Source organism: Cebus imitator, unplaced genomic scaffold (assembly GCF_001604975.1).
Source record: "Cebus imitator isolate Cc_AM_T3 unplaced genomic scaffold, Cebus_imitator-1.0 Scaffold371, whole genome shotgun sequence".
Lineage (NCBI taxonomy): Eukaryota > Metazoa > Chordata > Mammalia > Primates > Cebidae > Cebus > Cebus imitator.
The window spans coordinates 240,397-266,454 of NW_016107686.1; the positions used below are offsets into that span (position 1 = coordinate 240,397).

The window sequence follows — 26,058 nt, forward strand, 5'->3', positions numbered from 1 at the left end:
TGTATTGACTAGTTATGGTTACATAGAAGATTATTTCAAAATTCAGTGGCTTAAGGCAATAAGAACTGATTTATCTCCCAGGTGTGCAAGATGGATGAGAGATAATCTAGGCTGTGCTTAGCTGGGCAGCTCTGCTGGTTATTGAGGTCTTTGGATCAGCAGGAATAGCTCTGTTCCAAGTATCTTTCATCCTCCATGGATTGCAGTTTAGCCAAAGTGGATTTTTCTATGACAATAGCAAAGTTAACAAGAAGGCGAGAAGAAACACATAAAGACAATTAAAGCCTAGGCTTATAACCAGCACATTGCGACTTCTATTCACACATTATTTGTCAAAGCAAGTCACATGTTTAAGGCCAAAATCAAGGGACAGAGAAGTATACTCCATCTATGACCAGGCAATGGCAAGAGTGTATGTGCAGGGAAAGGTGAGGAAATACATATATTTTCACTGGGACCCAAGCAATGTATCCTCTAATTTAGAAAGATCACAATGGGCTTTATAGTAAACAATACCACTGAGATAGTGAGCCTTGCAGAGCAATTGACACTCATTAAAATTCAGTGTTGGAAGCAGCAGGTGGCAGACAGTTTCATGGAACAATTTTGCAGTGTCTTTCCAGGGTTGAGGCAAAACAATTCGGGTCACAAGATACCAGGTCTTACCCAATCCTCATTTTAAGTTACCATGAGTAACAGTTCTTCTATTTTTATATGAATAGGTTTAAGGAACTCGAATATAATTTATTACAATAGCTTTCTAAAATACACATTCTCCTACCATGTGGTAGAAGGTGAATATATGCATTTCACTTACTATTTTCTCTTTGAAAGGTAATACATTTCATGGCAAAATGTTGTTACTTGTTTTTCCAGAGGAAAGTGAAATTTTAAATATCTGCAAAATTACAACATATGTGGTATAAGTGAAAAAAAAATGTTTTGGGGCAAAAGACTAAGGAAATTGTTGTCACCCTCCCTTCAGTGTGTTTTTTTCTGAGGGAAAGTAAGTGTGGTATGTACAGTGGATTTCTCTTCATAACACTCTAATCCCTACCTCTCCCTCACCAAAAAGAAAAAGAAATGACAAAAGGAAAAAAATGATTTCCATTTCCTGGGACCATTTAATATTTTCTGTTCTTCACCAAAGCACAGTGGAGGTTTGAGACAAATATTTAGATTCAGACCATTTTCACAAAAACAAGCAGTTTTTTAAAGAACATAGGAATTAAGCATCTAATTAATTGCTAAATCTTAACAGTTATAGCCTAAAATATTATATATTTAAGAGAAACTCTCTATTATGCCTTCAAGACTGGAAATAACCATAAAATTATAGCACTTATTTTTGCCTTCTATTTGATATACCAGTGGATATAGCAGGGCACTCTTGACAAGACGTTTAGAATACAATTGCTGGGGTTAAGTGGACTTGGATTCATGTCCCTGTTTATGTTTTTACTGTTATGTGATATTGGCAAAACCTCAAGTGCTAGTCAAGCAAAGGTGATAGGAATATCTGCCTCATAGGGTTGTTACCAAGACTAAGTGAGATTTTAGACTTAGTGTCTAGCTCATAGGAAGTACTTAGAAGATTATAGAAAATTGTTCATATTTTGATAATATTAGGAGAAGTGTCTGTGATGAATAGAGGAAAACTATGTCATAGAAGATATTTTTTTAAACATGGGTTGTTTAGAAAAGTTGTGCATATCAAAGTATCTGGACATAAACAAAAACAACAAATAACACCAACAGGACAATATTACTCATGTTAGTATATTACATATCTTAAAAAATGTGCATGTTCAATAAATTATTATGTGTTCATCTTTGCTTTTAATTTGTTTGGAGAAAAGAAAATGTCTTTACGGGTTTCTTCACAAGGCAGTTATGTAACAGCAATAGTCAATAGTCATACTTGCCTGCAGGAGGCAGAAGTGGATCAGGGTTTTGCACAGCCTGAAGCTTATAGCATTTTGAGTGTCCACTTCAAGAGTTGGCAGTTAAGAGGAACCCAAGCATTTCACTGGAAAGTATTAGGAAAAATACAGACTTGGATTTTTTTTACCCCTTCTTTAGCAAGGAGAGCAGAGGCAATAGCAGCTATAGGAAGAGGCTCTCCTTAAGGCTTTGAGGGACTTAAAAACAACAAAAAAAAGGCAGTGCTTCATGGTTCACTGAAGTTGGTTTTACTGGCAGAGAAACTTTGCCACAGCATTCCGCCAGAGAAATTCTACTTGTCAGCTTTTGCCTAATGTCAGCATCAGGCTAAGTGATGCAATTCCAACTGGAATGTGTGGAACTGAACTGTTGGAATCAATACCTCCCAGGCCTTCTGGGTCTGTGAGGGCTACTTGCACCTAAGGAGACTATGGAACTGATGCCTTTGCAAACTTCAGAAGGAAAAAATATATTCAGTACAAATATTAGCTACTACACTAAATACAAATGGGACAAGCTGCCCTATAAAAAGACAAAGTCAATTTTTTTTTTTTAGTCAAACTGAATGATGCTTATAAGAAATGTATCTAAAACAGTGACAAAAAATGTTAATGTTCTAGTATATACAGGAAAATAAAAACCAGAAAGAAAGTAGAAATGCTAAAAATAATTCACATCCAGGAGATGTAAACATATTTAAAAGGATTGCTAAGATGTTATATAATCATAAAAACAAAATCCACTACATATATAATATCTATATTTTATATATATATATATATATAGTGCTATATACTCTGTTGCTATATTGTTTAATTAATAAACCCTATATACACACACACACGTGTATATATATACACACGTATGTGTATGTGCACACACATGTGATATGTGTGTATGTGTGTGTGTGTGTGTGTGTAGGCTTTATCAATTAAACAATATAGCAACAGAATATATAGTACAAAATATATATATAAAATATATGTGTATGTGTGCCTGTGTGTGTGTGTGTGTCTGTATAGGGAATATATAGTACAAAAACTTCTTGAAAGATAATTGCTTCATTTAAAAAAGTATTTCTGGGAAATATTTAAGATCCCTCTCCCAGAATTTGACATGTCAAGTAGGCAAAATGTGAGAAAGAGTATAGCTATTTGAATAATAAATCAATATTAATCCAGATTCTTGAGTCAGGCTGCTTAGGCTTGATCCTTTCTCCACTGTCAACAGTTGGATGTTCTTGGACAATTTAATTAAACTTTGTATGTTTCAGTTTTCTTGTTTGTTAAATTTTGCAAATAATATCAAACTCATCAGGATTGAATGTATTACCAATGCAAATGTAATGCTTAAGACATCCCCTGACACATAATTTGGTTTATAGAAGTTACCTATTAATATGATCATCATCATCATCATCATCATCATCATTGTCTAGAAAAAAAATAAGTGAATCAAACTAACTCAGATCAAAAAAAAACTAAAATATCTAAATATTGAGATTAGATAAGTGATTTTTCACTGTTTCACTAAAATCAATAATAGTAATAGTGTCAACAACAAAAATATTTTGGTAAAATGATAGGCTTATTGATTTTATTTTTTCAAAGCCTTAAAGAGAATCCACAGTCTGTCATCATTTAATCTGTTAAAAATCAATTTTACTGAGATACATTTTACGTGAAATAACATATACCCATTTGTCTAGGTTGATATGATTGGTCCACAACATATACCCATATAATCACTGCCACAATCAAAAACAGAATGTTTTCATTACCCGAAACATTCCTGTTGCCCATTTGCAATTAAGCTTTCTCCTTATCCCTGAACAAATGTTCTGTTTTCTGTCAGTATAGAATTGCATTGTTTTTTCTCGGATATCTTCCTCTTAGTATAATGACTTTGGAATTAATCCAAGTTGTAAGTATCAGTAATTTCTGACATTTTATTGCTAACTTATATTACAATTATTCATTTACCACAATTTGTTTATCTGTTAACCTGTTGATGGACATCAGTGTTATTTCCAACATTTGGCTGTTATTTTAAAAATTGCTATAAAATTTATTTGCAAAAACTTGTGTGGACATACCCTTTCATTTCCTTTAGATGAATATGTAAGAGTGGGGTTTCTCAGTAATATAACTTTAGGAGTGCCAGGTTGTTTTACAAAATAATTGTAGCACTTTATACTTCTAACAGCAAGGTATAAGTTCCAGTTGTTTCACATCCTTAAAACCTTTTGGAATTTTCAATGTTTTTATTTTATTTTATTGTTATCATTTTTATTATTTTGAGACAGGATCTTACTCTGTCACCCAAGCTGGAATGCAGTGGCACAATCATGGCTCACTACAGCTCCCGGTCTCAGGTGATCCTTCTACCTCAGCCTCCTGAGTTGCTAGGACTACCAGCACTGGTCACCATGCCTAGCTCATGTCTTTATTTGTTGAAGAGGTGGGGTTTGACAATGTTGCCCAGGTTGGTCTCAAGCTCCTGGGCTCTAGCGACCTGCCTACCTCGGCCATCCAAAATGCTAGGATTACAGGTGTGAGCCACCACTCCCACCATGAATTTTTACTGTTTTTAATTTGAGCCTACTTAATTGGTATGTTGTTGTTATCTTATGATTTGATTTGCATTTTAGAAATAATGATGTTGAGCATCATTATTATGGGCTTAAATGTCACTCGGACATCTTTGGTAAAAATGACTGTTTATATATATTTTTTCCTTTTCTAAACAGTTACTTGTTTACTTGTCATTAAGGTATAAAAATTTCTTAATGATTTATTCAAAAATCAGTCTTTTAAAATTTTAATGAAGTCCAATATTTCTATTTATTCTTTATGTTTTGTGTCTTTATGTGTGTATGTACACATGAGTTTTAAGAAATCTTTGCTTAACCCTAGGACTCATAGGTTTTCTTACAGAGGTGGTTTTTTTTTCAACATTTATTTTAAGTTCTGGGGTGCATGTGCAGGACATGCAGGTTGTTGCATAGGTAAATGTGTGCCATGGTGGTTTACTGCACAGATCATCCTATCACCCAGGTGTTAAGCCCAACATTCATTAGCTATTCTTCCTGATACTCTCCCTCCTCCTACTCACCACCACGGGGACCCAGATGTATGTTGTTCCCCCCATGTGTCCATGTGTTCTCATCATCCAGCTCCCACTTATGGGTGTTTGGTTTTCTTCCAGAAGTTTTAATGCTGTATCTTTAAGTGTGTGATCTATTTGACGTTAGATTTTTGTGTGTGCTATGAGGTAAGGGTTAAGGTTAACTTTTTTACAAATAGATATTCATTTGTTCAAGCACCATTTCTTGAATTATGATGCCTCTATCATTGAATTACCTGATACTTTTGCCTAAAATCAATTGACAGTATATGTGCCGATATGTTTTAAACTCTTAATTATATTTTATTGACCTATCATGACAACACCACACTGTCTTTATCACTCTACATTAGTAGTTAATTGTAAAATCACAGGATATGTCAGCCAACTTTGTACTTTATCATTTGCTTTTACTTTCTTGGTTAAGTTTATTGTCATATAAATTTTAGCCTCATTTGATGATTACTACAAGGAAACCTACTGATATTTTGACTGAGATTATTTTAAAACTGAAAACCTATTGGGAGATAATTAACTGCTTCAAAATATTGAGTATTTTGATCCATGAACATGGTGTAATATTACTTATTTAGGTCTTAATTAATTTCCCTTAGTAATTCCTTATAGCCTTTAGTGTACAGACCTTGTTTTAGACCCTTGGTATCCACCCCCCCTCTCCCAGTGTTTAAAGATTAATAAGTGAGAAGATATCAGCAAAGGGATCTGAGAAGGAGCAGACATTAAACTAGAAGAAAATTTAAGAAATTAAATAAAGGTAGTGCTTAAAGGAGGAGCACTTGGTAAACTGTATTACATGTGAGTGATCTATCAAGTAAAATTAGAAGTAAGTTGACCATTGCATTTTTCTATGAGTAATTTAATATTGACTATGACAAGGAATATATATGTGGAACAGTGGGGACAAAAGACTAATCAAGCTGGATTCAAGATAAAATGAGAAAAAATGGAGACAATAAGTACAGAGAATTCCTTCCAAGTGTTTTGCTATAAACAGAAGCAAGGAAATGCAGTAGTCATCAGAGGAAGATGTGATGTTAAAGGGATGCTGATTCTTAAAATGGGCCAACTAGCAGCAAATCTCTGTTATAATGCTGCAGAAGGGAGGGATAGTTGATGATTCCACAAAGAGAGACAGGTGGGTAGAGTGGTCCCTTTAGTAGGAGAAGACTATCTAGAGCACAAGTGGATGGCTTAGCCTAAGGAGGGAGCATGGTTCACCCCAAGTTAACAAGATAAAGGAAGAGTCTGTGGTCACAGAGGCAGGTATGTGACTAGATGCAGTGATAGGAGCTTACTGAAGTTTTCTTCTGGTTCTTATTCCTTTTTGGATAAAATTAGAAAGTAAAGCAATCATCTGTCCTTGAATATGAGGCAGAAGTGTTGGAGATTTGAGTAAAGGGATATTCTTTAAATTGAATGAATTTCTTTCCACAAAAAAAGTCTACTATATAATCATTATAGTTCTTAAAACTGCAGAAAAAGTCATGTTGACATTTTTACAAATAAAAAAATATTTTTATTCCTAAAAAGCAAGAAATACTCCTAAGTTTTTTTTAAAAAAAGAGGCTCGTTGAAAACAGGTAGTTTACTTATTAGTCCAGTTTGCCTTCCTATGAATTGGGAGAAACAATAGGTTAGCCCATTTTGAGTTTATATTGTGTTAGGAAACATCATCTCCTTTCTAAAACCCTTTATGATTTTGGTTAGACCATGTGAAGAAATCCATAGGACATAGTCATAAAATTTAGTAATAGAAAATTTCTTGCTCGTCAGATGAAAGCGAACTGAGGACAATAAATATCTTTTGACTTATTTCCGTTTGATTTTGGGATTTCATTTTCTCAGTATCCAGTTATTTATGCTAAGAGTGTAATTTCTTTGTATACTAACTTGAAAATAAGTCCAAACTATCATTCTGTTTTCATGTTATAGTTGTTTGTATGCATTAGAGTCTCTGTGTATATGCCTGTGTAATTGCTGTTCCTTAGTTTTCTTCCTTCAAGCAGTTAGTCCCTTCAAAACCCAACGACAAGACCCAAATATATTTAAAAATTTAGTTGGAGTGTCTGGGGTGAAACAAAAAAACTATTATTTTTCTTACAGAGCTCTTATGCAAACACTTAGACACTTGTTCTCTGCCTCTGGAATAACAAATGTTTCTTGGAGAGCAGCAATACTCTTTTGGACTTGTTTGACTCTACTTTCTTTACCTGTCTTTAAGAAACCTCAAACACATATTTTTAAAATACAGTTTAGAAAGGTTTTAGTGATAATGCATACAATCATTTGATTTTATTTCCCCTTTCTCTTCACCTTCACTAATAGAAGGTGTTACTGACATGCTTCAAAAAGCTTACATTTGATTACTGTCTAAATCAGTGCAGACCCTTGACCAGCTTAATCTTTGCTTGCAAATGACAATGCAGTGAAACCAGAGGATGAAAAAAAAATTACTTCCTTTCCTGTTGGAAACCTAATAAGTAGTTAGTCTGACCCAGTTTTCAATAAGAGAGATTTTTCTGATGACCCGACAGGAGTGACTATCTCCAGTCAAAGAAAGAGGAGGGTGAATTTAATCTTTCATGACACTGGAATGGCAGCTGCTCTCAGCTCTCTCTGATTCTGTGAAGGTTGATGAAGATAAAGCTGGCTTTCAATGTAGAAAGAATTTTCCTTTTGAATATTCCAAACGAGAGCTTTGCACATGTGCCTCAAGAACTGATTGTCTAGGTTCCGACAGGAATGCAGCAGGAGAGGAGCGTATTTCATGCTTAAGACCAGAGAAGAGCCACGCAATACTCAGTGGATAAAAGGCTTGCAGTCCCAGCTGGGAAAGAGAGTCCCATTATCTCCCAGCTGCATAGACATTCCATACGGCTTGGTTCTGCCTGGATGCACAGCATGCCTGGCTGAGAGCTTGAAACAGAGTTCTGCAGAAAAATTGTAAAGATCCCGAGACATTTCCCTCGTAAGATCTGTAAGTACAAAATTGTGCTGTCTGCTGCAATGAGAATATTGCTGGGCAAGCTGCAGCTTTTCTTCCTTTCAATGTCTTTGTATTAGCATAACAGGTAAAAGCTGGGGTTGGGGGAGAAGTCACTGCTTTTTTGATGCTGTGTTTCTATCATGCTGATGTTTAAAATGCATTTATTCCTTGTGTGGGAAAAATGTATTGAATCTGTATTCTGGTAGGTTAGGATCAAACCAGGGAAGGAGACACTACAGGTACATTTTTCAGTGTTTCACTAGTCTTTGCTGCAGTAAAACTAATGGGCAAGACGGGATGACAGTGCTAATTCTGGGACTTTCAGATGGCTACACGCCCTTTTTGTAACGGCAGATGGGAAAATGTGATTGCTAAATGTTTTTTGTCTTTTTTTTTTTTTAATAAAAGGTATGAGGGGTGGGGTTTGCAGTTTTCACCCGATGATTTAAAAGAATGGTTATAAAGTTTCCTAGGGGAGGATTTAGTAAGGGGAGCAAAGCAAGACTGGAGGTCATGTGGGCTCACCAAATTTTGTCTGGCATTTTGCTTTATACCCAGCTTCCTAATAATAGCCTCTGGAGTTTCCTTTGCCATTTACACCAGTTAAGCTTGTCAGTATTAAAGTTCTTATAATACTTTATGAAAACTTTCAGAAGTTGATGACTTGGGAACAAAACTTTTAAGAGCTCTGAGATTAGCCATGTATAACCCATTATGTTAATGGGATACTGTAACATTGGGGTTTAGGAAGAAAAATTGGAATTCATAGTTTTTGCTTCTCCGAATGAAAACTACTTATGTTTAAATAATCAGCATCCTGACTATGTCCTCTGAGAAACATTCACAGAATGACTAAATAGAAGTTATACTGAGAAAAAATAGAGGGAACAGTAGAATCACACAGAATCAATTTGGAAAATGAGGTATTCATAATTTTATCTACAGTGGCAATGTTTTCTGAACATATCTGTAAAAAAAGGAGCATATGCTGAATATTGAATTGCTTGTTTTGAGCAATTTTCATTTATCTGATGGGTTTATCATCTTTTTATTGTTGTTGTTGAAGGTTTCACCAATTTATGCACATTGTATTTTATAAGGAAAGAAGATGTTTAAGGAGACTCTTTCTACCCTCCTCCTTCACATATATGTGTAAACATAACTATGCGTGTTCACAAAACAAGCATAAACATACAAAAATGCTAACACCATTTGTATAAAAAACAGAAATACAGAATCATTTCATCTTTGAATGCTTCATTGGGTTTTCTTTTCTTTTTTTTTTCTTCTTTTTTGGCAATAATCGTGGCTGTGCAGTTCAAAGATTTCAAATATATAAATGTGGAAACTTTTATATAAAGCATTGTATGAGGTTATATAAATGCATAACTTATCACATCTTAGCAAAAAAGTCAATCATTTATAAATGACTTCATTGCATTACTTCCTTTGAATATTTATGGTGAAGCACCAGAATACTTTTTTACAATTTTTGTGTAACTTTCCATAAAGAAAACAAGCTTCACTTGTTTATTTAGAAAAAGATTACATATTTTCTCTGAGTTTATACCAAACCCCAAAAAGAAAAGAATGTGTGGCATATTAAATTCATTGCATACTTCTGATGTTATTTTGATAAGTAAAAATATTCAGTAGTATAATAGTACCTTTTAAATTCTTTTATGTGAGAAGAAGAAATACAAAATATTTGCTTATTTATTCACTTATCTGTTTATTTTAGTAGCATACTAATCGGAATGCAGAAGTTTAAGTTCTACTCATGAAAATAACTCAAGCAATACATAAAAGTTCTAAAAGGAAACCCTATCACCTGTAAATAACAATCATGAAATTTGAAGACTATCATTGGAGACATCCTGATGCCTAAATTCAGATGAGAGAGAAATACTTTTGTAAGAGTGGTTTCTTGCCATACACCTTTTAAAAAATAAATTATAAATATTTAGATAATATAGTCAATAATAGATACTCTTCTGTAAGAATGAGATCTTATCCTACACTTAAGAAACAGAAATACTGGGTGGGCATGGTGGTTCACCCCTGTAATCCCAACACTTTGGGAGGCCGAGGCAGGTGGATCATGAGGTCAAGAGATCGACACCATCCTGGCCAACATGGTGAAATCCTGTCTTTACTAACAATACCAAAATTTGCGGGGCGTGGTGACCCACACCTGTAGTCCCAGCTACTCAAGAGGCTGAGGTAAGAGAATTGCTTGAACCTGGAATGCAGAGGTTGCAGTGAGCCCAGATTGTGCCATTGCACTCCAGCCTGGGTGACAGAGCAAGACTCCATTTCATAAAACAAACAAACAAACAAACAAGAAACACAAGAATATTTAGTTTAATTTTTGATTTCATATTTTAATTAAACTGAAAAAAGAGAAGTTGAAACAACATTGAAGAAATTGTTAAGTATATATTTCTTTCCAAGGGAGATATTATGTCCAGAATACCTTTATAGTTTATACCCAAAATTTTGAAAATAGCAATAGTTTGAAGTTGTTTTTTGTGTACATGTTTAAATGGTAAACAAACTTTTATAAGCCTTTGTTATGATAGTTAAATGCATTTGCAATGTGATTTGTTGTCATCGACTCTACCTGTACCACCTGAATTTAAACTATATCAGTTTTACATTCTTGGGTATGTACATTCTAGCTGAATACCCACAGACTTAGTCTAAACTTACTTCAAATTTGAAAGAAATTATTCTTTACCAACAGGATTTTACTACCCAATTCACCATTCCTGTGTTCTTTATTTTAAATTATTTTGGAGGTTGTTAGATTTCACTATGTCGTACCTCTCCACCTAAGAAATAGTCGTAGGTGCTATATTTTCTGTGAATTTCCATACTTGAGCATGTCTGTTTTTTGTCCTATACATTCAAGATGTGTTAGCTTTCTTGGATCACGCTTATTTTTTTCTTTTGGAAATGTGTAAATGTTTGTAAGCATTTTAGAGGCCGTTCCCATATTGAAAGTTGTTTTGCAACATTTTTAGGTATGTCTGCAATTTCTGTCATTGAATGTGACTTGCTTTTTGTCTTGTAAGTGCCTACATGATTCTTTTGTTTTGTCCGTGTGTTTATTTTTACAGATTTTTTTGTTTTTGTCCTGGATTTGTTCCATTTTTGTTAACTTTTTGGAAGTTTACCCCCTTGATTTAAGATTCTCTTATTTCAGGATTTGTTATGTTACTATTTCTTTTTTGTTCCCCAACCGGGTATGGTCAAATTGTGGTTATATTGCTTCTTTCTTTTCTTCAGAATCACCAATTGTGTACATGTTGTATCTCATTTGTCTACTTTCCACCTTGCATATCCAAATTTCTTTTCAATTTTAACTGACAAATTGGTTATCTTACTTGTCTTGTTTGCCACTTGAATGAATAGTATAGCTTCTGGTAAACCTATTAAGGCATAACCTTCTGTATTGTAGTCTTGTAAATACATATTTCCTCCTCTCAACACTAGCAATTTCCTCAGCTACCAGGTTTTGGGGCAATCGGTATTCTAAAGAAAGCACTTACCAGATTTCCCTGATGTCCCCCAAAGGTCCACGTATTTTAGCATTTGGCAACAGTGAAAATGGGCTTCAATTGTGTTTTGGAGGTTATGTCAAGTAACATTTTAATTGAAGACAGAGGGTTTTTTGCTTTGTTTTTTGTCCCCACCATTACCACTGCTACTTTTTAAATTTCTCTTTATTGTTCCTGTGGGACAATAGAGGAATAAAAAAATCTCTTTATTTAAAAAGTTTTAAGTATCAATCAGTTTAGAAGAGTTCTTTGAAAGAAAATTTGAATAGAATGTTGTTGTCAGTGTTCATACTGAAAAGAGCTGCTCTAGTTAAAACCAAGTTCATCTGCATGATGTGTTGTAGTATTAAACATTTATTATGGTAAAGGCATAACACAGGACATGCTAGAGGAAAAAACAGAGCCATTGGGAATGCCTTCTGATAATATCCCCTATTAGTCTATATTGATGAAATCTGTGGCCTACTTAACTATTTTGCAATAAGTTGTAAGGTAATTTACAAAACTTTACATCATAGGAACATGAATCAAAATCTGTAGACTCAAATTCTTTTTGAAAGTATACTGGGTATAAAACTTATATGTAATATGTTTACAATTAAATGAATAAATGAATGAATGAATAAACAAATTTCCCTAGACCTCAAAATCCTTTAAAGAGGCAATGAAGTATTTTACGATACTTCATAGGAATCATAGGTGTGTCCTATGAAGTATTATAAAAAACTAATGATATTACTAAAAAACAAATTGCATTTTCTCAGTGTGAATAAAATGATGGAGCAAGATTCAGGAGGCAAACTCTTGAGCTGAAGTGCCACCCATGGTAGCTTTCCCTCTTTGTGTCTAGCACAGAAGAGCTCTGTGGTTTGGGGCAAGTTTCTTATCCTCTTTATAGCTCAGCTTTCCATTCATAGTGAAGATAATGTTAGTACTGACTTTACAGTATTATCAGGAGAATTCAGCAGGTAAATATGTAAAAAATCTTGGAAGAAAACCTGGCAATTAATAAGCACTCTATGTGTTAGCTGTTTATTGTCATATTATTATTACTATTACAACATTTATATGTGAGCCTTGGGATCCATTGGATAAAAATAATATAAAACAATGAAAAGAATAAAATTATAATTATTATTTAATCAATTGTATTGGGTATTTAGTAGAGAATTAAATTTGGAGTGTAAATCATAAGTGGATTTTAAAATAGAGCTCAGGGAAGATGGTGAGAAGATATAGAGATGCTGGTCCCTGGATCCACATAGCTTAAAAATAGAAATGGTATTTCTGTATACACCAAGCAGTTGGACCTGATCAAGAAAAGGGGCATATTAAATTTTCTGATTATAAAAGCAATGCACAGAAAAGCATGAGAACAAATAAGCCAGAATTTATTTCTTCAAAGAACATCACGAATGCTTGTACATTTCTTTCATGTTGTTTTTTTGTTGTGATTGTTCTTTTTTTATGATAATGCCCTAATAAAGTAATGTATGCACTTGAAAACAACAACAATAAAATTTGAAATTACAGGGAAGACAGTAAAATAAAAAATAAAGACCTTTCCACCATTTCCTGTCGTATTTTCCATAGTTTATTTTATTGTTATTTTTTTCTTGCTGGTCACCATTATACATTTGAATAATATAATTGGCTTTTATTGCAGACTCTATAAATTCAGTATCATGTCTGCTGACTCCATCTTTTAAAGACGGGCAACGTTTCCTATTTTCACACTTTCACAAGGCAATTTTAAGTGTTACATAGTCTTTGAATTCTTTCAACAGTAATGCACATATATATTTTTTGGAAAAGTGGGAAATTTTAAGTATTCAGGAAAGTATTAAAGTTAATAATTACCAATTCCCACCCCTCAGAATTACCAAATGCTAAATTTATTGAGGTTTAACATCTTCAGTATTTACAAAATAAAAATGCCAATACAATATATAATAAGGGCATAAACTGTAATTCTACCTAGTCCATTCCTCACTCTACTCTACATTACCATGAATTGTACATATGTATATATATATATATATATATTCTTATATATGTATGTTTACATAAAATATTGTTTAAAAATATTATGTAAATGATATCATACTGAAAACAAACTTATTTAGCTTGTGTAACTCATTGCATATTAGACTATTTAGACTCATTCTTATAAATATATATAGTTCTAGAATATGATATTTCATCTTATGTATATTATACTCATTATTCATTCCCTTATTGATGGATATTTAATTTATTTAAAATTTTCATTATGGCAATGTGCTATTAGCATAGCAATTGAAAACTTACACACGTGTGAGATTTTCATTAAGAATATCAAGTCTGTACTGCATATCAACAATTTCATGTTTGTTATTTCTAGTCTCAGAATTCCTTTCTTTCAACAAATGTATTTATTTCATCCACACCTAGTATGATGTTGATCAAGTTGGACTTATTTCTTATTTCTTATTTTATATTCAACTAAAGTGTTTTTTAAATAAACACTGTCTTTTATTGGTTTGATCAAAAGTTCTTTATTAATTTTTTCAACTTTTACTAGTTAAAAGTGATATACTCCCCTTATCATATTTTAGTAAACAACTAATTTAACATAAAGTATACTTTTATATTTTCAAATAAAGAGTAAAGATAGTATATCTATTCTGTTCACAAACAGGACAATGACTTGTTTAAATTTACTCCAAGACACTTCTCCCAGTGCTCATATTTGCACTATTTTTAAACTGCCCCCAATATTTTTGTTAAGGTTTTTTTTTAGACATATGATGTGATTTCCTGAGTTCTTTATTTACCATATTCTTGCTATTTATGTGCATCTCCTAGATTCTTTTCCTGTGCTCTGAAGACCATTTTAAGGTCATTCAAAAATTGTTTTAAACTCCCTTAAAATGCATTTGTTGAAAATTGCTATGTTAGTCACATTCTAAACTAATAACTATAGTTTTTTAGAGCACTCTATGTGAATGATACTTTTTTCTCAACAATTTTTGCATATTCTGTTCCATGATCTTCTGGAATATAATTTTGCTCATGAGAGGACTGTTTATGATCTAATTAGCATACTTATGAAGATAGATTCGTCTTTTCACTTGGATAGATTTTAAGAATTTATCTTAAAAAAAGAGATGCCTTCAAGTTCACTACAATGTGTGTAGTTGTGGAGTTGTTTCAAATTTATCTCATTTAGAACTCTGCAAGCTCCTAAATCTTTCTTCAATTCTGAAAAATTCTCAGCCAGTATATATTTTAATCTTGCATTGTTTAATTCCTTTTATTTTCTCCTTTAAGAAATGAGTAATGTTCATTCAGTATTTCTAAACTTGTCTTTGATTTCATTTCTGTCTTTTCATTTCTTCTATTTTCTGGTGTTGCAGTCAGTGTAATTTCTACTAATCTGTATTTTATACTTTTATTTTTAAAAAAGAACAAATAGTTTTAATTTCTATAATTTATATTGCTCTTTTAGAAATTCTTCTGCTATTTTCTATTTATTCTTAATACTTTCCCATCCTTAAGCTCTTAAAAAAATTTCAGTAAGTTTATTTTAAAGTTAGATTGTAATTGTTTTACTATTTTAATTTTTAGGGACAAATTTCTTTATTACTTACATCTGCTGGATTTCCCTCATGGTGGTTCATTCTTCCTGGTGCTCATAATTTTTTTTTTTTATGACAAATTCACCTTCAGCAAATGTTGTTTTCTGTGGGAGACCAACATTGTTTGAGTTGTGTATGCTTTTGCATAGCATTGCATCTCTGTTGCTTCTACAGTGTCTCTACAAATATCTCTGGCTCTGGACTGTTTTATATGTGAACTTTTTGGCTTCAAATTATCTTACCATACAGACAGAATGAATTTGGGATCTACAACCAAGCTTAGTACACATTCTGGGTTCTGATTGCCTTTTGGGGAATCTTTTTTCCACCAGATCACCAAGTTCCTATAAGGTCAGCTATTTCATGCAAAGGCTCCCCTTTTGGGAGGTTATTCCAACTTTACCATCTCCTTGCCAGTCTGAATTTCTCTCCATTTGGTGCCCCTGAGGATTTACATCTTTAACATTTAACCTCAGCTATGTGTACTTCTTAAAGGGTTTTTATACTTACATAGCATTCGTATGTGTCTGTAGTGGAAAAGAAATCCCTCTGCATCACATTGCATGGTGCAATGTACTTCCCTATACTTCTATGTTGACTGGACTTGTTCCCATCTGCTTTCCAACATCTAGAAAGTCATCAAACTTTCTCATTTGTTGGTATTTTATTTTTTTCTTGTACTCTCATGGTTTCATGGATTTATTTTGTTATGGGCAACGGAACATTTGCTATTTTGTTTTTTCTGGAAACATTGTCAAGTCTCAGGTATATAATCTAATAAGAAATGGTTAATGCCAATTGAATCTGTCTTTCCATTGGCCCCTTTCATTGGCCCCACAAATATTACTGTAACAAATTAAAGTGCTTGGTTTAGTCAGATGAAAGAATATGTTAGGGAGCTCTAGAATTTAGTTAGAAAAGCAGGCTAGTGGATTTTATTAGTTTATATATTCTTTGGAAGTGGCAGCTCTATTAATTCTTTAAGTTTAATGATGTGCAAATTCTTAAAATGTAGAGGCAATTATTCAAAAACTTTGTTAGCACAGCAATTCCTAGTGACACGGTACAAGCTGAATGCTAAACGAACCATTTTTTTTAAAGATTATTTCTGCTGAATAAAAGTGAGAATACTGGATGGATCTTTTTAAGACCCTTTTTAAAGGTTTTCTTTTAAGGCAGGAAGGAGAGACTCAAATAAGATATTTGGTGGAGTTACTTGTAATTTATCAGTCATGTCTGTAAGAGGCCAACATGGATGAGCTCTCAATAGAATGTAGACATTTTATTTTCAATGCCTTTTTTTGCATATTGTTTCAAAGTTTAACTTATTTGGTTTCTCACATTTGTATGTCTAATGGGGTTGTGTAAGGAGCTCTGTATGGAGACCACTGAATTATCTTTGTAAACAGCAGGAGTTCAAAATACTTGCTGGAATAGAGCTCTTAGTGAAAAAACATGATTTTCCTCTCTGACATCTATCAGAGTCTCCCAATCACTAAGATACAATAAATAAAAAAGAAGATCAGAAATCAGCTGTGCTGCTAATTTTCTATCAGAAGAGTTCAGAATAAATTAAAGAAAGTTCTTAAAGTTGTATTGAGATGAAAACATTTCTGTTATTCTAGACTCGATAGAAGACACTTTTTAAAAAGTGGAACATGGAGATGTTTTCTAAGCATTTAATGTTGTTAGTCAATTCGTAAACATGCTCAGTTCTGAATCTGTATTGCTAACAGGTATAATTTTGATATTCCTATATATAAATTTACCACAGAAGTGTATGCTGAAAATGGTTTATTAGAATTAGCACAGTGGTTATTAAAAAAATTTTCTTTTCAGAGGTGCCGACTTTACTTTTTTTTTGTTACTTTGTGCAGACGGTGCCTATGTGGTTTGCAGACAAGAGAAGGAAGCTTTCTATCTGTTTTCTTTGGGGCATTTAGGTGGCAAAAGCTTTATTTTTACTGACTTCACTCTTATTCTATCTTTTGTCATGCAGATATACAGAGTGATTATGCAATAAACAGAAACAACTTTCTCATAGAAAAAGACAGATTGTAGTTTAAAAGAAAAATAACCTATCTGTTATGTGTAGTTCAGGATAGGAAGCCAAATAGCAGTTTTTAAAAAATTATGCACACAAGACATGATGCCTGAACCAATTGCTTTTACCATTAGGGGCTCCTTTTCCTTGTGATACAAAAGTCATTTTTCCAAAGAAACATGTAACAGAAATTCATTTTATGCTAGTGAAGTTTTAAGATTCACATATATCTTAGCTATCCTAAAATCATGTTATTCTTGGAGTTTTTGCTCCTGGATATTATGTTTTTCAAGAAATTTTTCTACATGAAACTGTCTTCAATTGATACAAAAATTTTAGTTAATTCTGATTAATAATTTAACATACTAAATTGTCAATATTAATAATATTTTCATTAAACAATATATACTGGTAATAATTCCACAAATATTGGCTGAATACTTACTATGTGATAGATGCTATTTCAGGCACTGGTGATGCAACTATGAACAAGACAGAGAAGAGTTCTGCTCCTATAAAATTCACATTCTGACTCATATTCTTTAATTCAATTAAGTATACATCTCTACCAATTGGAGCAGGGGAGGCTAATATTGTTAATTTTAGGTCTTACCTGAGAAATTATCATTAGAAGCCATTAAATTATTTAACAACAGTTTAAATTACTTCCAAGATGATTATTTTAGTAAACTTGTATAGTGAGATGGACGAAAAAGACTAAATAAAAAGAAACATATATTTCTAAGAACAATAATTATTCCTCTATTTTTATAGATAGTGATATATTCTGTTTTTTCAGAGGATTAACAAAAATAGAATCTCATATTATATACATGTTTATAGAATTTTTTAATCATATACTCAACTCTACCTGAAAATTATTCATTTTCATTAAGTGAATAGTACTTGTGAATTTACTAACATGATAAAATCTGTTCAAAATTTGCAAACTACACTAAATTATTTAATAACCATGGTAACTTACTATGTATATAACAAGAGAAGGAAAATTAATAATCAACAGAATATTGTTTATTTAATACATTTTTCCAATTATAAAATCATACATGTTTATACAAAACTTGGAGAAGACAAAACATGCATAAATTGTAATTCTATCACTCTGCTTATAGCAGCCTGTCAGTAATCATGTGTGTGCACGTGTGTGTGCATTTAATATACAAAATCGAGATGAATGTATACGTTCTGCTTTATAGCTTGTTTTTATTAATTAACATCTTGTAAACATTCTCAAGTATCATTAAATATTCTCCCAGTGCTGAAGGATTTTTCACCAGATGAGTGTTCCTTGTTTACTCACACCAGTAACCTATCATTAGCTATTTATCTTTTACACTATTTACTGAACAATGGTTTGATAATATACTTGTACCTGAATCTTTTCATATGTGTCTGATTATTTCTTAAAAGCAAATTCCTAGTAGTATAATTTCTGTGTCCAGTTGTATGTTCTTAAAAATGTGAGTGTGTATATTACTAGATTGTCCTTTAGGAAGACAATTCCCTCTGTACTTCAGGCAGGTGAATGCTCTTTGTGACCATCCTTGTAAATGCTAAATGTGATTAATTGTAAATACTCTTGATTTAGATTACAAAACAAATCCACAAATAACAGTATTTCAGTATTGCTCTATATTAACTTTATATATATATATATATATATATATATATATATATATATGCCTGAATGAATTTCATGAGTGTTTGAATCATTTATATCTGCTCATTTTGCTATGGTCAGCCCCTGTCCTTTATTTTTTTGATATTTTACATTTTTTCTCATGCTCAGGAAGTTCATCATCTATCAGTGAGATAACTTGTAATTTTCACTTTTCTCCAAGTTTATAAGACATTTAACTTATTATATTTTAAGTATAAAATCATAAAAATTTTTAATAAATTATTGAACCTTGGTTTTCAAATGTACACAGTGAAGCCAGTAATACCTGACCTGACTTTCACAGACTCAGAGGGGTCAGATGAAAACTGCAATAGTTCATGTTTCTAAATATATTTTTATAGCTGTAAGTGATATGCAGTTATTGTTCTAGTCGTATTAAAGATAAATTAGTGTTGGTCCTAAATTGCTCATCAGATCATAAGCAAGTCTACAACTTAAACTTTTCTAAATATAGGTCCAATGTTTTCAATTTTTTAGCTCTGGCACCTAGCAGCATCTGGCCCATGGTGTGTGCTCATTAAGTGCCTGCTTAATAAATGTGGATTCTAAATATACCAGAGAAACATAAATTCAAATACATCTGTGCTCATTCCAAGTAAGCTATTACAGTGTCATCTAAATCTAATGGTGAACAAAATAGAACATATTAAAATGATAATTAATGTTAAACTTCAATTTATGTCTCTACCTTTGGCAACCATGGTAACCCACTCCATGATGAAGTCAGGAAATTTAAGTGGTTATTTATTACATCACTACAAATTATATTTGAGACATCTTTGGGAGGTAATCTATATTGTGGGCTTTTCAGGAATTTGATATGTTAGGAAAATTCAGGAGTGCATATAGGGAACAGGGAATAGGTTTAAAGGTAAAAAGCAATTGTTGTCATCTCCAAATTAAAAAAGAATTTATAAATTACAGAGAGGTAAAGTATACACAAAGTGTGTGATATTTTCTTCTTCAGAAACTCCCCTAAAATGTGAGGTGCATAACTTGCTTTTCCAGATGCTCAGAACAAGGAAGAACTTTTTATTTTTGTTTTAACTTGCATTTAAGTTACCATAACACATTATGTTAGTATTTGATGCTATTTTACTTTGGCAGAAAATAATGAAATAAGGTGTTTGACTTTGCCAAAGAGAGTTTTAGGAACCAATGTGTGTTTGATTTAGGGCTGAGGCCAGGTGTTTGAGTCCAGCCTGGGCAACATCATGAGACCCCCATAATAAAGATTAAAGCCATGAAACAAGCATGTTTTACTTATGGCTTAGAATAACAGCATTTATTAAACAAGTTAGGATACATTATGCTGCAGTAATAAACCACCCCCTAAATCTTAGGAGTCTGAAACAAAGATTTATTTGTGTACACCTGTGAGGCAACTGTCCTTTATGAGACTGTCAGGTTATAATACCGTGTGAATACATGCTTCCACAATTTCAGTAAAGAGGTAGTTCTAGAGACTTGCAGTGGCAATTAAACACTTTCACCCAGAAGTGATATATATATATATCACTCGAATTCACATTTCATTGGCTGAAGTAAAATACTCAAGAGAGCGAGGGAAGAAGTGAAATACATTATGTGCCTGGAAAGAGGGAAATACTGGTGAATAACAACAGCATCTATGACTGAGTTTGCTAACAAGAAGTGGTTTACCTGGGCCTTATCCTCACTAAGAAATCCACTTCAGTTGTGTTCAGCAATGTCACTCAATACCATAGGTAGCATTTTAGTTTAGTTTAGTTTTGTTTTGTTCTGTTTATTGAGAGATACATTTTCACCCTTTGTACATAATAAACAGTAAACCAACTTTTTTTCTGCTAAAAAAATCACTAAATGGCTACCTCATCCATTACATTTTTCCTCACTGATTGATTAATGAATTCAGTAACTGTTTATCTAGATCTATCCACCACATTTAAAACTCTGGTGTATCAGGGCTTTAGAGATACACACTGTCTTCATGAATCTTAGGGAATACTTGAATAAAATTACTACATTAAATATCATCTAAATGCGCCAAAGAACAGGTACTTAAGAGCATAAACTGACCAAGTGAGCAAAGTCAGTGAAGGCTTCCATAGGGAAGTGATGAGTAGGTATAGGCTAATTCCATGTAAGGAGAAAATGTTCACATGGAAATTAGAGCAGATAAGGAGAGGGGACATGGCAGGAACGAGGGACTGAAAAAGCCAAGGTTGAAGTCCTGGTGGATCAGAGATCGAGGTGACAAGAGAAGCTAACCAAGAGGTTTCTGCAGCCCATGTGAAGACTTTGAATTTTGTTCTTAACAAAATAGAGGAGCTACTGGTGATTTTTGAGCATGATGTAATACAATCAGACCTAGGCATTGAAATAATCATCCTGTTTAGTAAGTGGCGAACATCATTTTTTCTTATCCAGGTATGTAGCATCAGGCAGACAGGAACTCATGAAGGAAATGAACAGGCAAGGAGAAAATATGCACCTATCTGGGCTTTTTTCTGCTTTGACGACAAGGCAAAACTTGCTCTGAATTTCCCCAGTCTCTGAGTTTTTGTGCTTTATTTCACATTGGCTGTTTTTCGTAATACTGAACTGAAACATTTGGAAACAATTAAAACAATGTTTTGTTAATTTTTAAAGTACAAATGCAAAGTAAAAAGATTGGAAAATATGTAAAATAAAAACAGCAAAATGAAATGATAGGTAATACATGCTCCCTGAATATTTTCCTAAGCTTTATGTTTTAAAGAAAACAGAAGTTCTAATGTTTTTATTCTGAGGAAGTGTTTATAAAAATGTAGAGTCCTGTATACCCAGAATGAAGTATATAAAATGCATAAAAATATACAGAATGAAATGTATATTTCATCCTGAGAAAGTCTTTGTAAAAATATAATATGAAATATAAAAATTTATAAATATAAATATATAATAATATATTATAAAAATATGATGTAATATTCTCACTGACTGTGGTAGATAATCTCCAAACATGATCACCAACAATTTCTCCCCTCCTGTATATACAGGCCACTCCTCCCTTTAAGAAGTAGTACCTATTTCCTTCTCTCTAAATGTGACATGGCCTCATGATTTTTTTTTTTTTAACAATAGAATTGGTGGAAGTAAAGCTATACCAATTCTTAGCCCTTCAAATACCAAGCAGCTTCTGCTTTCTTGTTCTTGGACCCCAAACCATATGCAGGAAGGAAGTCAGGGTGTGCACTGAAAAGAGAGGCTTATGGAATACCTGGAAGATGAAACACCAGATAAAGAGAGAGACCACATGGACTCTCCAGCCAAGAGTCTTCACCTAGGCATGCAAAAGAGGTTTCTTTTGATCTTTTGGTCCAGTTGTGAAATGAGTGAGCCTAGGGGATGCTACCTGTATACAAAGAACAGTCCAGAAAACCCAAAGAACTTTGAGAAATAATGAATCGTTGTTTTAACCACTAGGTTGTGAAGTGGTTTGTTATGTAGCTTTCAATAAATAAAGTAGCGACTTTTTCAGTTCTTATAAGAAAAGTAAAATGCTATTCAGTGTCTTTGAGTTTTCTATTTTGCTTATTGCAGACCCTTAATTTATTCATGCTATTAAAAATATACCCAGACATGTCTGAAAGTTGTGTGTTGATTAATTTTGGATTTAAAAGTCATTGAAATTATAAACTCTGCAATCAGACCAGGCAAATGAAAAAAAAATTAGATGAGAAGTTCCTGTTAAATTCATTTTCCTTCTTTTTCTTTTTCTTTTTTTTTTTTTTTTGAAATGGAGTTTTGCTCTTTTTGCCCAGGCTGGAGTGCAATGGCACAATCTCGGCTCACCTCAACCTCCGCCTCCCAAGTTCAAGAGTGTGCCACCATGCCCAGCTANGATTTTTAGTAGAGACAGGGTTTCGCCATGTTGGTCAGACTGGTCTTGAACTCCCAACCTCAGGCTATCTGCCCACCTCAGCCTCCCAAAGTGCTGGGATTACAGGAGTGAACTACCGCGCCTGGCTAAATTCATTTTTACTTACATGTGTATGATATTCGGAATTAGCTGGATTTCAAACAAAGACCAATATATAAGACATATGTGCTGATTTTGACCTTTAAGGATAAAAAATTGAAGAGCAAGGCAGGTTCATAGATATCCATATGCTTAGACTCAAGAATATAGCTTACTTCTTTTTATTCTTAAAAATCTTTATAAATTTCTTGATTTTTAGTACACTGTGGACTTGAGTGTTATTTTTATATCAGGATATAAATAATGTTGGATAGAGGTCTATCCAGTAAACTTTCCCTTTTACTTCACATAGTCTCTGGGCTTATGGTTAGCCAGAACTGAGTGAAAATATAACCAAAATTATCACATGGATTTTTATTGCATAGTGGAATTATTATGTTTTGCTGATATATATCATTTTGGTCAATAATAATAATGATAATAGCAATAAAACAGCATTGAGTTACTCAAATATTAGTTGGGGTTCTTCAAAGACATAGAACCAACAGTGTGTGTGTGTGTGTGTGTGTGTGTGTGTGTGTGAATTTTTTCTTCCTCCATTTTTTGTTTTATTAAGGCTCTCAATGGATTAAATGATGCCTAATTGGAAATAGCAGTCTACTTTACTGAGTACCCTGACTCAAATGCCAATTTTATCTGGAAACACCCTCACTGACATGTTTAAAATAATATTTAATATGGACACCTCATAGCCTAGTCAAGTTGATTCATAAATGTAATTATTGCAATGACATTAGTAAGAGAAATTCAGTTGACCTTGCTAATAAATAGGTATTTTTCACACAAAAGCCAGGGAAATGATCATAAGATATGTCATATGTTTTAAAATTATAGTTGTTCAGTACCCATTTCAAAATTTCATTGCTCATTTGAGGACTAAATTTTAAATTGGTTCAGCTTTATAGATAATTATGACATGACTGAATATTTATTCATGGCAAATCCAAGAGCATTTATTTGCAATTGCCATTCATGTATATGTCAAAGATGCCACTTTTTATTGCACATATTGTGAGAGGGTAAAACAACCTTTCCTCCTTAAAATTAGATGGCTCATTAAATGTGTAATTAATCATATTTTTGCCTCCAAAAGATCAAAGTAAAATGGCCCTGAATTTTAAATTTTCCAGAGTGACAAAAGCGGAACAGTTTATTAATGTTTGACCGTGCTCCAGGCATGGCGGCTAATTTCTGAAGATGATGTTTCTTTCTGTTTGATTTCCTTTCAGCTCTCATGGTATATGATAGTGTGTAATTAGCCTGGTTTCAGAGTTGTGGCCTGAACAACAGACCAATATCTATAAGAGTTGTGGTCCAGCCAGATTAGAATAATGCAAAATTGATATGCAATTAATAGAGCTTGTGAAGAGGTTACTGAAAGAATTTAGTTCTAAATCGGAGTTTCAAAATAAATCACTCAAAATTATTTAAGAGCACAACTAGGACCCCCAAAAGTCACCTCTATCTGAAAGGTTTAGATTTGAAATCTTCAGTTGTTATAAGAAATATAATTAAGACTGAGGGTGTTAATGTGAGTATTATGCAGAAAATTACCCTAGACATAGATAGTTCGAGCACCTACATCCTCTTTTCAGATTTATTTATAATAAAAAAATTAATCCATTTGAGGTGATAAAATTCCTTAGAGAATAAATGTTTTTTTTTTTTTTTAACTTTGGGTAATAACAGAATAAAATATAGAGATAATGACATATATCAAACCCATGGTATTACAGGTCGGATATCCCTTATCCAAAATGCTTGGGACCAAAAGTGTTTTAAAATTTGAGATTTTCTGAATTTTGGAATATTTGCATATACATAATGAGATATCCTGGGGAGTGGGACCCAAGTCTAAACACAAAATTCATGTATATGTTATGTAAACCTTATGCATATAAACTGAATGCAATTTTATACAATATTTTTAACAATTTTTAGCAGGAAAAAAAGTTTTGACTACATTTTGACTGTAATGAGTCATATGAGGTCAGGTGTGGAATTTTTCACTTTGGAGTCCTGCTGGTGCCCAAAAAATTGTAGATCTTGAAGCGTTTCAGATTTGAGATATTGAGCTCATGAATGCTCAACCTGTAGTAACTTTGAGCTATTTTTAATTAATTTTGTATTAATTAGAATCTTTTCTATGTGTTTGATGTGAAAAGTGCTTGTCATGTTTAAGACTCTGAGGAGTCTTTGTCAGATTTGATTTGTGTTTGCATTTTTTAATTTTGTAATTAAGTAACTGATTTTAGACATACTAGTTTAAGTTGAAAAGTACTGTATATATAAATTAACTTTTTAGAAAAAGTTTTGCAATGTTTAAAATAAGATTTACTATTTTATAAGGGTAATATACAAGAACTAAACGCTTAGATTTTTATTGTTGAGGACCTACTGCTGATTTGTCAGACTATTCAGACACTTTAAGAGAACAGGATAGTTCTATTGTACAAATATCATCTAAAATATTGAAAGAAATTGTAACAAACTACGTTAGAAGTCCTGATTGTTTATGTGTGCTTAGTCTGTTCAATACGAAATAATTGAATTTTAATTGTGGCAAAAGAGAAGAACATTTTTCTTGTTTTAATAAGATTACAAAAAGAATAACAGACATATAAATTAAGTTGAAAATTTTAAGGGGGAAACAGCATTTGCATTTGAAAATATAATAAACTTGATATTAATTTATGATCCCCAGTGAGCATCGAGGTTCTAAGGGGATTCAAGGGACTTGCTTGTGACTACAGAGCAAGAATTCACATATAGACTTTCATATTTGTATCCGGTGGCTGTGGTTTCCACATTCATTCTCAAAAATCAAGATACCTTTCTAGAGATGCATGCAAAATTGTAGAGTAAAATGATGTAATATTCAGAATATAGTTTCTAATCTTTTATTGTTATTTTTCTTGTTTACAATTTACTGAAGCAAAACAAAACAAATAAAACATATCCTGTAATACACTTTTAAAATGTCAAAATAATGTAAATAAAATATTATCTACCATTGTTTTTCTTTTTTTTTCTTTTTTTTTTTTTTTTT

At 32.7% G+C, this 26,058-nt stretch overlaps 1 protein-coding gene across 3 annotated transcripts in view; it reads left to right on the forward strand.

Moving 5' to 3' along the window:
* The first annotated feature begins 7,515 nt into the window (after nt 1–7,515).
* Nucleotides 7,516–26,058, forward strand: part of CNTN6 (contactin 6) — a 294,828-nt gene continuing 276,285 nt past the window's right edge. For all 3 annotated transcript variants that reach the window (XM_037730963.1, XM_017507288.2, XM_037730964.1), the window contains exon 1: nt 7,516–8,059. The gene's annotated coding sequence lies outside the window, so the exon portion shown is untranslated. The remainder of the gene's footprint in view (nt 8,060–26,058) is intronic.